A 12445-nucleotide genomic window follows, 5' to 3' on the forward strand; every position below is an offset into this window, starting at 1 on the left:
GAGGAGCATAGGATTAATGTCTTCATAGGGACTTTGAAGGATAATATCCAACATGAGGTTTGCCTTTGGGAACTTGATTCATTAGAGAAGGCATTCAAGGTGGCAAGAAAAGTTGAAAGCAAAATTATGGCAACAAGAAGGTCTACCACTCACAACTATAAATATGGAAGTGTTGTTTCTCCTAGCTTTCCACAACCTACAAGGTTGACACCACAATAGCTAGATGAAAAAAGAGAAAGGGATTTGTTACAGTTGTGGTAGAAAATACACTAAAAGTCATAAGTGTGCTGAGAAGAAATTATTCTACATAGATTGTGAAGAGGAGGAAGAAAAGGAACAAGAAACATTAAAAGAGGAGGATATACACTAGGAAACAACCCCAAAGAATGAAGAAATGAATCTGACCATATCTTTCAATGCATTGACAAGAATTACCACTCCTCAAACTCTCTGGATAGAAGGATATATCAAGAAGAAAAAGGTAATATTGTTGATTGACTCAGGTAGTACTCATAATTTTATTCATTGTGAGATAGCCAAGGAATTGAATTGCTTCCTATATCCAACACTAGAGTGTCAAGTGATGGTTGCAAATGGAGGAACTATAAATTTCTATGGAAAGTTATATAATATCAAGCTAACCATGGGGGAATATGTATTGAATATTCCAATGCTTTCCATTCCAATAGGTGGTGTTGATGTTGTATTGGGAGTCCAATGGTTACAATCTTTGGGGACAATAGCTTTTAATTTTCAAGAACTTTTCTTGAATTTTTTTTGGGAAGGAAAGGAAGTTGAATTAAGGGGTATTACAGGGAAACCATGAAAGATAATTAGCTCTAATGGCATGAAAAAGCTTATGAAGAAAGAACAATGGGGCGTAATTGCACAATTATGCTCACTATAGGTTCAAACATCAAAATCATTTATTTCTCCACATCTCCAAAAAGTATTGGACAATCATTCCAAGGTATTTGAGACTCTCAAAGGCCTCCCACCTATTCGTGATCATCATCATGATATTCATTTAATTCCAAGAAGTGTTCCTCTAAACATTAGACCTTACAAATATCCCTATGCACAAAAGAGTGAAATAGAATATATGGTTGTAGAAATGCTAGATGCTGGTATAATTCAACCTAGTCAAAATTCTTTCTTTGCTCTAGTAGTATCGGTGCACAAGAAGGATGGATCATGGCATATGTGTCAGAATTATAGGGAGGTCAATAAGCTCACTGTTAAAGATAAATTTCCCATTCCTGTCATTCATGAATTTTTAGATGAATTACATGGAGCAATTTACTTCACCAAGCTAGATATTCACTTAAGATATCATCAAATTAGAATGAAGACTAAAGACATTGATGGGCCTCTAAATTAGACATAAATTAAGGCCCATATGACTATCATTCTGCACATTAAACCTCTCTTTTTGCATTAGATAATGTATTTTTAACTTTAATATGTTCATTAAGAAGGTTTATGTATAATTTCATATTTGTGCGTAATATTATTTATTTTTGTGGAATATTGTGACAATATTGGGAAGATTATGAAGATTTGGAGGAGGAGATAATTTAGGGACTTGCTCCCTACTATAGCGGGATCAATATTAAATAATAAATCAAGAAGATATTCTGAAATAATTGCACAAAATCTGGAGCTCCAATGATTGAGAAAATCTAGGAATGTGTTCCCTGTCATTTAATGCAGATTCATAGTATTGGGAACCCGATCCACTAATTAAGGGATTTTGGTGGGGAAGCTTCCTCCTTTCATGGGGAATGCTTCCTAATAAATTTGTATAAAAACCAAGTTGAATTTACCTCTAGGGGTGGATTTTTCTTAGTCTTCTTGTGGAGAGAACTCTATTTTTGCAGCTCCATTGTCATTTCTTGTAGGGATGTAATTGTATTGATGGAAATAATGAAGATTGGTGCTATGTTCAGCTTGTAAATATTGGTCTCCTCCAAAGGACTCTGATTTTTCTTGGGTTTGGCCATCCTAGGAGCCTCAGAGCCCTTTTGCATCATTTATTTTTCTTCCTTTCACTTCTTATTCACATGCATCTATTGTTCTTGTATTTTTTCTATTTATGCATTTAGTATTGATGATTTCTTGTTGTAGGATTGGGTTAAACGGTTGAAGTAAGTTGTTTTTCAGTATCAGAAACATCATTTCATCCTTGGAATAGCTTTGGAAGGTCATAATAATCATTGAGTTACTTAGATTAGTTTGCTTATTCCCAAATCTAGATTTCTGGAAGTCTTTTGTGGCAAATAATAGTACATTTATGCTATTTTTTATAGCATGATAACGAGCTTCAATTGAGTTGATTACACTTGCATTAGATCAAAAAACATTCTAGTTAATAACAAAAACTACCCCATTGAATTTTCACTTGATTAGGTTAGGCATTTGATAGATTTACTAGCTCACTAGTTGTCTAATTTCTAAATTTTAGACTAGTAATTTTTTGCTATTTTTTAACATGGGTTAACAGGGGTTTTTTTTTAGTGATTCCACTTGGAATGGAGACCTAATACATCCTAGTCAATAAAAAAATTTCTCCCATCCAATTTGGATTTGATTTGCTTGGTCATTCGATGAATTATAGTTTCTTGTAGTAAATTTGCAGTTTCCTGTAGTAAATCTACAGTTTCCTGTAGTAACTACAGGATCTCCTATAACAACCTTCCAACATGTATATACTTTCCTAGATTCAATCAAGAAGCTTGGTTATTGTCCCTTAGGGTTGAATAAAGACCCCTAGGCTCTAAGTTAATGATTAGGGAAGAATAAAGACCACTTAAGACTTGCCTCTTTACCCATGTAAAACATTTCAATGATTTGGGCTAATGGACAAATTTATGAAATGGATAATACAATGATGATTGCCACATCCAATGAACTCTGTTAATGGACCTAAACTCTTTTAAATGTAATGATTGACATTTACTTCATGATATTTACTTTATGAAATTAGAATAGGTTTCTTTCTTTGTTTTTTAATTCTTGCAATAGGTTAAGGTTTCCATTTCGAGCATTTCATTTTCTACAATTAGTTTAGGATATGATTTTATTACATTCACTCCATTACATCATGACATCAACAGAATGACACATTGTATGCTGCACATATAGTGCCGATACCTCTTAATTTTGTATGAACCTCATGTTGATAATTAAAGTTGGTTGCCTTGAGATTTGCAACATTCTTGTTGCAATACCAAGGCTCATCACTTTTTGGCGTCGTTGCCAGGGAGGTGTCAAAGTATGCATTGTTTTCTTCCCTAGTTAATTCATTTCTTTTACTTTCTGCATAAACAAAAAAAATTCATTAAGCATATTTCATTTCAAAAACATAAAATTGCATTGCATTAGCATTCTTATTAAAAAAAAAACCTTCTCCAACACCAACCCCCCCATTTGATCACGTGGTGCAGTAAGAGCCACATCACCATTCATTTTTGGAGGTAGAAGAAGAAGAGGTGGCCAAGAAAGAAGAAAAAATGGATGGAAATGATGACAATGAAGAAAATCCTCTTGGATTTCCCATTTAGGATACTAATTTCAGCGTGCATATGAAGAACATCCCTCCATCTTTTCTTCCAAACTTTCATGGTCTAAGGTCAGAGGATCCAGAAACTTTTCTCTTTGAATTTGAAATCCTTTGTAGATCTTATGGTTACTTATTAAACACTCAAAAACTGATATTGTTTCTGGCAACATTGAAGGATAGAGCTCTTAAATGGTTCATGAGTTTAGGGACTAATTCAATAAGATCATGGAATGGTATGAAAAATATATTTCTAGAAAAATATAAAGATCATGATCTTAAAGAAGAAATCTTTAGAATGAATAAGAAAGAAGATGAGAGCCATGAGGATCTAATAGAGAGGTTCATGTATAATGTTAAGAGTGCGAAATTACATCATTGCGGATTTGACACAGTAAAAACCCTCTTACTTAGAACAATTAGGGATGCTTGGATTGATCTCCTTGATCTAATGAGTAGAGGTGATATATACCAATTATCATTTGAAGAAATTTGAGAAACATGCAAACACATATCAAGAGGAAGGGCAATAGTAAGCAAATCAATATCAAGATGGGTAAGTCAAGCTAAACTTGGAAAATTGTTTGATGTCTTTAAAATAGAAATTCTTAGCAATCTAATCAAACAAGTAGAAATGTTAAGAATGCAAGATGAGAAAAAAGGAGATGTTGTTATTTGTGTTGTCAATGCAGAATCACATGCTATTAAATATTGTCCCTCATTACCGAGGTTGAAGGAAGTTTACCAAGAGGACAGTGGAGCAAGTCAATTGCCAATGCAACTATGTTATGTAGCTCCAAGAGGACCATGGCATCCTATTCAACCTGATATGATGCAAGAACCTAATTCACAATTTCAAGCTTATGCACATCCATCTCAAAGTAATTGGAACACACCCTTTCCTTGAAAATTGTTGAGGTATTAAAGGTGTCTTTTTAACTCCTATTTATCCTACATTAATTATCAATCCAGGTGCGATTTTATATTTCAAGAGTGTACTCAGTCTGAGGCAGTCAATTCAATCCAAGAGTAATGTTTTCCAATTTGCAGTACAATGCTTCAAATAAAGAGTAAATGGATGCTTGAAATAAAACCTACTTGTAATTTAAAAGGAACTCAATGCTCTGAAACTAAATCATTCACTTAAGAAATTAAGAGCAATTATCAGTCAAGGATGCAGTAGCAATAACTCTTTGCTTTGTCAGCTGATGTAAATGAAATCAAACATAAACAAGATCCTTAATCTGAGAACTCTGACAGTGATAGCTAATGTTCTTTGCAGTTGTTGATCTTACACTCCACACTAAAACAACTAATTGGAAATAACAAGAAATTAAATCAATAATGCTGTCAATAGAAATGGAATAAATACGCTGACTGTAATGATGCTAAAAGGCAAAACCAAATACTTGCAGAAAGGAAATGAACAACAATGTTATTTAGTAGAAATGAACAACAATATGTAATGAACAACAAAGTCAGTTTACTACAATGAACAACGAAGCTTTATAATTTAAATGAACAGCATAATAATATAGTTTGCAGAAAGTAATAATCTTATTATGATGAAAAGGAAAGGCAACACAATTCAGTACAGTTACAACAATTTATTAACTCTGGAAACAAACAACAGTAAAGTAATGCAATTTAAATGAATGAAAACCAAACCAAACCATCACATGACTGCGATTGTAAAGTAATGGTACAGATAGCAAGTGGATCCACCAGGGCCAGGCCCTTAGCTGCTAGTGAAGCACTGCTGGACTACTTCAGTATAAACGAATGGAACAGCAACTGACTTATGTATTAATCATGTGAAAATGTTACAAGTAATCGTACTCTATTTTAATCAATGAGAGTCGATAACTAGAGAAATAAAATAGCGAATTTTGAATAATGATAAGTGATCCCCCAATCTTTTAAAGTGTTGTTCCTTTTATACTGGATAGGTGGATAAAATAAGGAATAATAGATAGACCGTAAACAACGATCCCTTAGGATCTCTTATGCTCCATCCTCTAACTCCAGTTGATCCCTTTGTCTTCTTGCGCTGATGTTGCCATTTTCCATCCTTATCCTTAACTGTGCACTCTGATCCTGATCTGCTTGTCTGGATACGGCTTCCTGGTGAAGGAACAACAGTTACTTTGTTTTGTCTTTTCCTTCAAAATGGTAGTTTTCCATTTCTTCTATTTTCTGCATGGAAAAAGACAATAATTAACTAATTCGCAATAATCAATAACTCCCTAGTTTTTGCTATAATTCTTTGATATATTATCATCTTAGGAATAAAAGGAGTTATGATAAAAGGAAAAGATAAGGAAATAAATGGCAAATTCATACCTTTTCCATAGCTCAACACACCCCCTTGCTTACCCTTTTTCATGGCCTCATGAAAACCATGTAATTGGCATGCAAAGCAGTCAAAGAATAGGCTAGAGAGGGATTGTCATGCAGTGGTCGAAAACCATGATTTGTAGCTAAAACTTCAAAAATGGGCCCTGTCTACCCTTCAGGCAACTCATATATGGCCTTGTACCCTTCTGTAGGATACCAGATAATAGGGCTTCGAAACCTACAACCAAGCCAATACGGGCCTTCCCTCAAAATGAGGTTACTATAGGTAACTAGGCGATTTGCAGCTAACTTGAAGTTCTTGTAATTGAATGGCTCTCTGTCTTGTATATTCCGATTGGAAGTCTTCCATCTGAATTTAGTTGCTGCCAAGGAATTGTCTTTGATAGAGAGGAAATATTCTACCCCTTCCTGGACAATTTCTTTATGGATGGGTCCGAGGGTTTGAATCACTCCTTCCTTTTTCATTAGGCTTTTATGTTTAGCCCACAGTCGCAATGGGTTTTCGGTTCACCCCTAACCCAGAGGTCTAACCCATTTTCTTGTCTCTGAAAAGTGTTATGGGCCTTGAGCCACTTTAACTGGTTAACAACGAATGAAATAAATGCTTGAAACTGTATATCACCCACAAAAGGACTAGGATTCTTCTCCATTTCCCCTTCTAATATAAAATTATGTAAATAAAACTCACATAGTAATTGTTGAACTTTTACTCCATGGTGTTTACAACAATTTATAAAATCATCAATAGTTTTTAGTTCTATAGATTTCCCTACCTTCACAGCCTTAAATTTTAATTGTAAATATCTTTCTAACAGAAACAAGGCATAGTTTTTGGCAGGTGACCTACATGCTAGAACATCTGTATATAAAGAACAGAGAGTATCCATTTGATTCCTGACTGTTTTCAGGCTGTTTTTTACCTCTTCATTTTTTGCTTCTGCCCTTCAATATTTATCGAAGGTTTCGTTCTTTGATGCATTGATTCTCTTTAATTGTTGTTGCAATTCTTGAGATTTCTTCCAAGGGACAGTTTCTTCCTCAAACTTCTCTATAGTCCGCTGAGATTTTGCCAGATCCTCTTGGAGTTTTATTATACCAGGGTGGTTGTTTATCAAAACATCTTTGGGTTGAAGATTTATCTGGGTGTTCTTATCACAATTCTGAGTGCCCATAATCTGTGTCTCTTTATCACAGAATGTCTGGGTGGCCGTATTGCTGGAGGATAGTGCCTCTGTTTGAACATCTTTATCACAGACATATACATTTTCTATTTGGGCAGCTGCGTCTGTAACAGCTGCATGTTGTTCCTTACCATCCTGAACACGTATGGGCTCAATTTGAGTCTCTGCGGCCTTTGTATCACGAGGTTCAGTTTGTATGGCTACATCCACTGTTTTTAGGGTTCTTCTTGCGATTTTCCCCTTTTTCAGTGCCTTTATCTTCCGCCTGAGTTGTTTTACTAAATTTTTCAAGTTTCGTTGTTCCTTTCGCAGCTTCTTAATTTCACTTTTCTTCTTCTTCTCAGGAGGAACAACTATCTCCCTAACTGTCTCTATTCTTTTTGGGCTCGGTTGTTCCATTGGATTTTGCTCTTCAAGGGCTGTGCCTTTGCCCTGGCTGGTTTCCATATCCTCTGTTTGGAGCATCTCTTCAGTGTTTACATGCTTCGGACTAGGTTCCTCTAGAGGAATATCCCTAGTTTGGTTTGCCACTTCCTGAGTGGCTTATACTCCTACTTCTTCCTCATTATTTATTTCTTCTGATGAATTCTTGGTGTGGGCAAAGTGTTCCTGTGATTGCTCTGCCTCAATATTGAGGTTGAGCAGACTTTGGGGTTGGATATACTCACTCATATTGGCCAAAATTTGGGCCAATTCATCCTCCTGCAATGGGTTTCGCGGTGGACTTACGCTAGGGTTTAAAGGTAGTTCAATTCCTTCCCTCTCTTCTTCACTAGAGTGTTCAATTTCTTCTTCTAATTCTGACTCTTGGTTACCTCTCCCTTCGGTTTGTGAGGGTTGCTCGTTTTCGGAACTGAGTAATTCTAAGGGTTGGCTGCTGCTACCTTGGAGGCTCTCAAACATTCCCTTGCCTATTCTTAATTTGGAGGAGTGTCTGCGTTTCAGAGGCCTGCTTGCTGTATTGGTAGTTCTCTTTCTTTTTGGGGCTGGTAAGGCTAGTCCCCCGTCTATGGAGAACACCAATTCTTCCCAACTGGTCTGTTGTTGAGCAAGGCTGTAACTTACTATTAATCAAATTAAACAATGGTGGCTCACTACAGTATCTATATGACGAGATCTTTTTATACTCTTAGCAGCATCATGCAGCAAAAAATTTAGGTATGTAGGGAGATTTATAACACATTTCTATTTTAATACTGATAATAATTTGAGGTGGCGTGGTCTTACCACATCCTTTTTTCCGTTGCATGTAATGTAGCCCTGCACTATTCTATCTAGTTCCGTCCATGGTTCCCCTAGAGATGAAGGCTGGACTCCTTTTCCTTTAACGATCAGGTTTTGTCCCTCGTCCCGAAAGGTGGCCATGGCGGTTTGAAGTCTCAATTTCTTATATGTCCATATGGGTCTTGTTAGCGCTTGGAATTCACCTAGGCTGAGATAGACAAACTCTCAAGGCTACATCAAACCATTTCACCTCGTAGCTAGCCCTACGAGGTATGAGAAGGCTCTCTCGGGTCAGATTTGATAGATCTTTCAATATGATTAGGCTGACCAATTAAGAATAAAGATTTTAGGCTAGTAAACTGATGAGGAGGATTGATTTGAATTTTTTGGGGTTTTTAATGACGGGGTTTTTCTGGGCTGCATGGGCAAAATCACAGCTTCAAACAGAGAAATATAATGAACAACACAGGTTGACGACTGAGGCAAGGTAGGCAAGGAATTTAGCATCAAATCTAGATTTTTTAAATGGGATGGCAAGACTGGTGAGGAGCTAAGGAGGGAAAATAATACTTTGAATCCTCCTTAAACAGAAGAAAACATTGAACGTGAGCAAATTTATAGGAGGAGAATACAATACTATGAATTCCTACCTAAACACTTCCTTTGCTCAACTAGAAACGATCATGAAGTGAAATGAAACACAACAGATTACATATGAAACACAAGAAAACACTTATGCTAAATTAACAAACCACAGGAATCTCAGAAGAGCTGTGAAATTTCATTAAAAATCTCTCTCAAAGACTGTACAAGAAAGCTCTGCTACGCTCCAGCAGCTCCCAGCACTCAAAAAACTCTTCCCTCTCTACTTTACAAATGAATTTTTAATACCATAAAATCAAAATGCTGCCCAAAAACAGGGGCGCTGTTTTAACTAGCACTACAAAAATCAACAAAAAAGCGTTACATCCATTCCACAAATAGAACAATGTTCCCCTAAATCTGCTGATGATTTGGCTTATTAGGAGACAAAATCTGGAGCGAAAATCTCATGAAATCAGGATTAAGGATTGAAATAGACAAATTCGTTTCTCTTGAAATCCTATGGCTAATAAACCGGAGCGCTGATCCCATTGAATAAAGTCTGGAAATAGGCATCGAATCCTATTCTGCTGTTCTGGCACCGTTTGAATAGCGGTCACAAAGCGTTCATTGCCTGTTGATTCCTTCTCTAATGATTTTCTTTTAATACATTAAATAAGTCTCTGTTGTAAAAGAAAACAAATCAACCCAAAAACTCCTGCGCTGTCTCACCTGAATTACATAAATAGAACAGGTAATAACTTTCCCCTCGAAAATCTCTAACCAAAAAGCCTAACAATTGGAGCGCAGACTCTTATGCATCTGGTAACAGGTGTCTTCGTTTATTTTTGGCTGAAGTGAAGGGCCAGGTGTCAAAGACGTGAGCCAAATTTTCCCACGTTGCTCTAGCAGCTTAAGAGCCCGGATTAAAACTAGGCGACCAATGCCAGCTATTAAACAACGCCTATCCCAAGTATGACCACGTTCCTCTGCTTCAGCGAATATTTCTCCATACATTCACATGTATCTTCAACCAACAGAGTTTCGTTTGACTTGCACATTTGATCTCATCCAGCAATGGAACTCAACGTTCACAACATTTGATTTTATTTCAAATAACAATCTCTTCACTTCGATTAGTGTTTTGATTCATTAGCACAGAGATGGAAATTCTCGCCAAGGATTTGACCACACCTTGATCACGATTTATTTGTGCGCATATACATTCCCAACTGAACTTCTCTTGTACTCAAACAACAACGTGGAATGGTTAAAAGAAGTCAGCTTTACGAAGCCGTAATCTTGATCTTTGAAGATGCTCCAAGTAGTTTGCAGAGAAGCATAGTCAGAAAGATGACTACCTCCACCGCCAGCAACTACATGAATTGTTGCATTAAACGTTCCTGAATAATGTGACTTTTCTGTACTCACACAGTAGTTTAAATAAACAGGGCATGATCTTTCATAGTTGTGAACATGACCAAAGAAAGCAATGTCCACCTTGTATTTCTGCCAAAGTTTTTGGTAAATCTCTCTTCCCATAGGCTCTCCAAATGCTCCATGAACAGCAAGCCATGAATTTGAGGAATAACCAAGAACTCGATGTGAAATAAAGATAAGCCACGGTTGCCTTTGTCTGTCAGCAGATGCTAAACATTCCTCTATGAATTTATATTGTTCTGTTCCTTCTTGCCAATCAAGTTCTGAATCTTCAATGCAGAAATGGAACATACCATAGCCGGTGGAATACCATATCTTAGCATCATTCAATGTTGGTGCATAAAATGTGCTTTTAGCTGGTACACCACATTCTCCACCTGAATCTATATTCTTATAAAATGAACCTGAATTAGGCCAATCACGTTCATGGTTACCACTTGCTACCATATATGGAACATGTGAAGCAATGGGCTCCACTTGTGCTGTGAACTGATCCCATTCCGATATGTAGCCATTGGCATAAGATAAATCTCCAATATGAAAAACTATGTCAATATTATCCCAGTCCTCTATGAGGCGATCAGTAGTATTTAGGGTGCCTGGTTGGTAGTCGCTATATGCATTAGAACCATCACGCTTTTCCCCATGTCACCAAAAATGATTACACGCTGCAAAGGATCTTGGCCAGGATATGGAGATGCTGCAAAATAATTTAGCTGGCCCCAAATATATGACCCATTGACTAGCCTATGGCCAACCTTGTAGTAGTATTTGGTGTTTGGCCATAAATCCTTCAAGATACTTGTGTATATGAAGCTTGGGTCTCGCCAGCGAACTGTGCGTGCAGGCTGACCACACATCATGTCACGGGTGTGTGTCAATGTTCCAGCTGGTGACAATCCCAATACAGTCGTATCCACCGCCATTGCTTTCAAATCTTTCCCTTTTGGTTTCTCACTGAAAAACAGAACTTGACCTTTATCATTAATCTTCATCAAACCAAAATCAGATGCACGACTGTCCTCAATAGGGATACAAGAAATTGTAACATCAGCACCACTGTCTCTGTGTTTCGGAACAAAATCCACGTAATCCATACGATACAAATGATCTCCAAACAAGATAAGAATGTCATCGATCTCTTCGTTTTTTGCATTCTCAAAAAGTCAAGCAAATTGGCGGACGGCCTCAGTAGTACCTTGAAACCAAGTCTTTCCCAGCTCTCCAGGTCTTTGAGTGGCTGCTAAAACCTCCACAAATCCATCTCCAAAGTTTACTCCATTGCCAAAATTGTAGGCCCACGCAAGGTGTCGATTGAGAGAGGCTGAATTAAACTGTGTAAGCATATAAACCTTATTGATTCCGCTGTTGATACAATTACTCATTGGTACATCAATTAAACGGTATGCAAAACTCTGTGTTCTCAAACATCCGCAATACAATGTAGGCCATATAGTCCAGCTCTCTCATTTCATTCAACAGATTGTATGCAGCTTCGTAATTCTAAAACTTAGTGACCAGCTGAACTTTCTCACGGAGCAAACCCTTTTTGCTAACTTGGATTTCATTTGTGAAAGGCCCATACATATATGCAGTGTCAAAAAACATGATGCCTCTGATTGCTGATGATGTTTTGACTTGTGTTTGTGCTTTGGCAGAGATAAGAGCTGAGGAAGCTGCTCCCCTTTGAAGAGCTGGAGATGAATTACATAATCTAGAACAACATATTAATGATTTCTTCTTCAAAACAGGGTTTTGAAGAAGAATCAATCGCTGACATGAGACGGAGTCTAACATTGGCTCCACTTGGGATGGCAGCTGCAGCTTCCTGGAGGTCCCAAGAACCGCAGAACTTTGGGAGAGCAGACAGTGCCTTATTGGGCAATGGAGTCAACTAGTACAAATATAACCATACTCGAACAGACTTTATTTGACTTGGATTATAAACTGAAAACTTTCAAAGGACTATGACTCAAACAAACTGATTCTTGCAGAAAATAAACAAACTGAAAACCTCACACCAACCAATCTTCATCCTCGGAATTATAGCCTTCACTGCGGGCCCCAAACCAAGGCTGAGAGATCAGTTCACACTTGCTGT

At 37.1% G+C, this 12445-nt stretch overlaps 1 pseudogene; it reads right to left on the reverse strand.

The window, feature by feature from the left end:
* Positions 1 to 10110: 10110 nt before the first annotated feature.
* Positions 10111 to 11441, reverse strand: LOC149162887 (putative inactive purple acid phosphatase 27 pseudogene; annotated as a pseudogene).
* Between the last annotated feature and the right edge of the window lie 1004 nt (positions 11442 to 12445).

This window comes from Pinus tabuliformis, chromosome 5_2, assembly GCF_031772625.1.
Source record: "Pinus tabuliformis cultivar Carrire ecotype Pingquan chromosome 5_2, CPIR1, whole genome shotgun sequence".
Taxonomy (NCBI): domain Eukaryota; kingdom Viridiplantae; phylum Streptophyta; class Pinopsida; order Pinales; family Pinaceae; genus Pinus; species Pinus tabuliformis.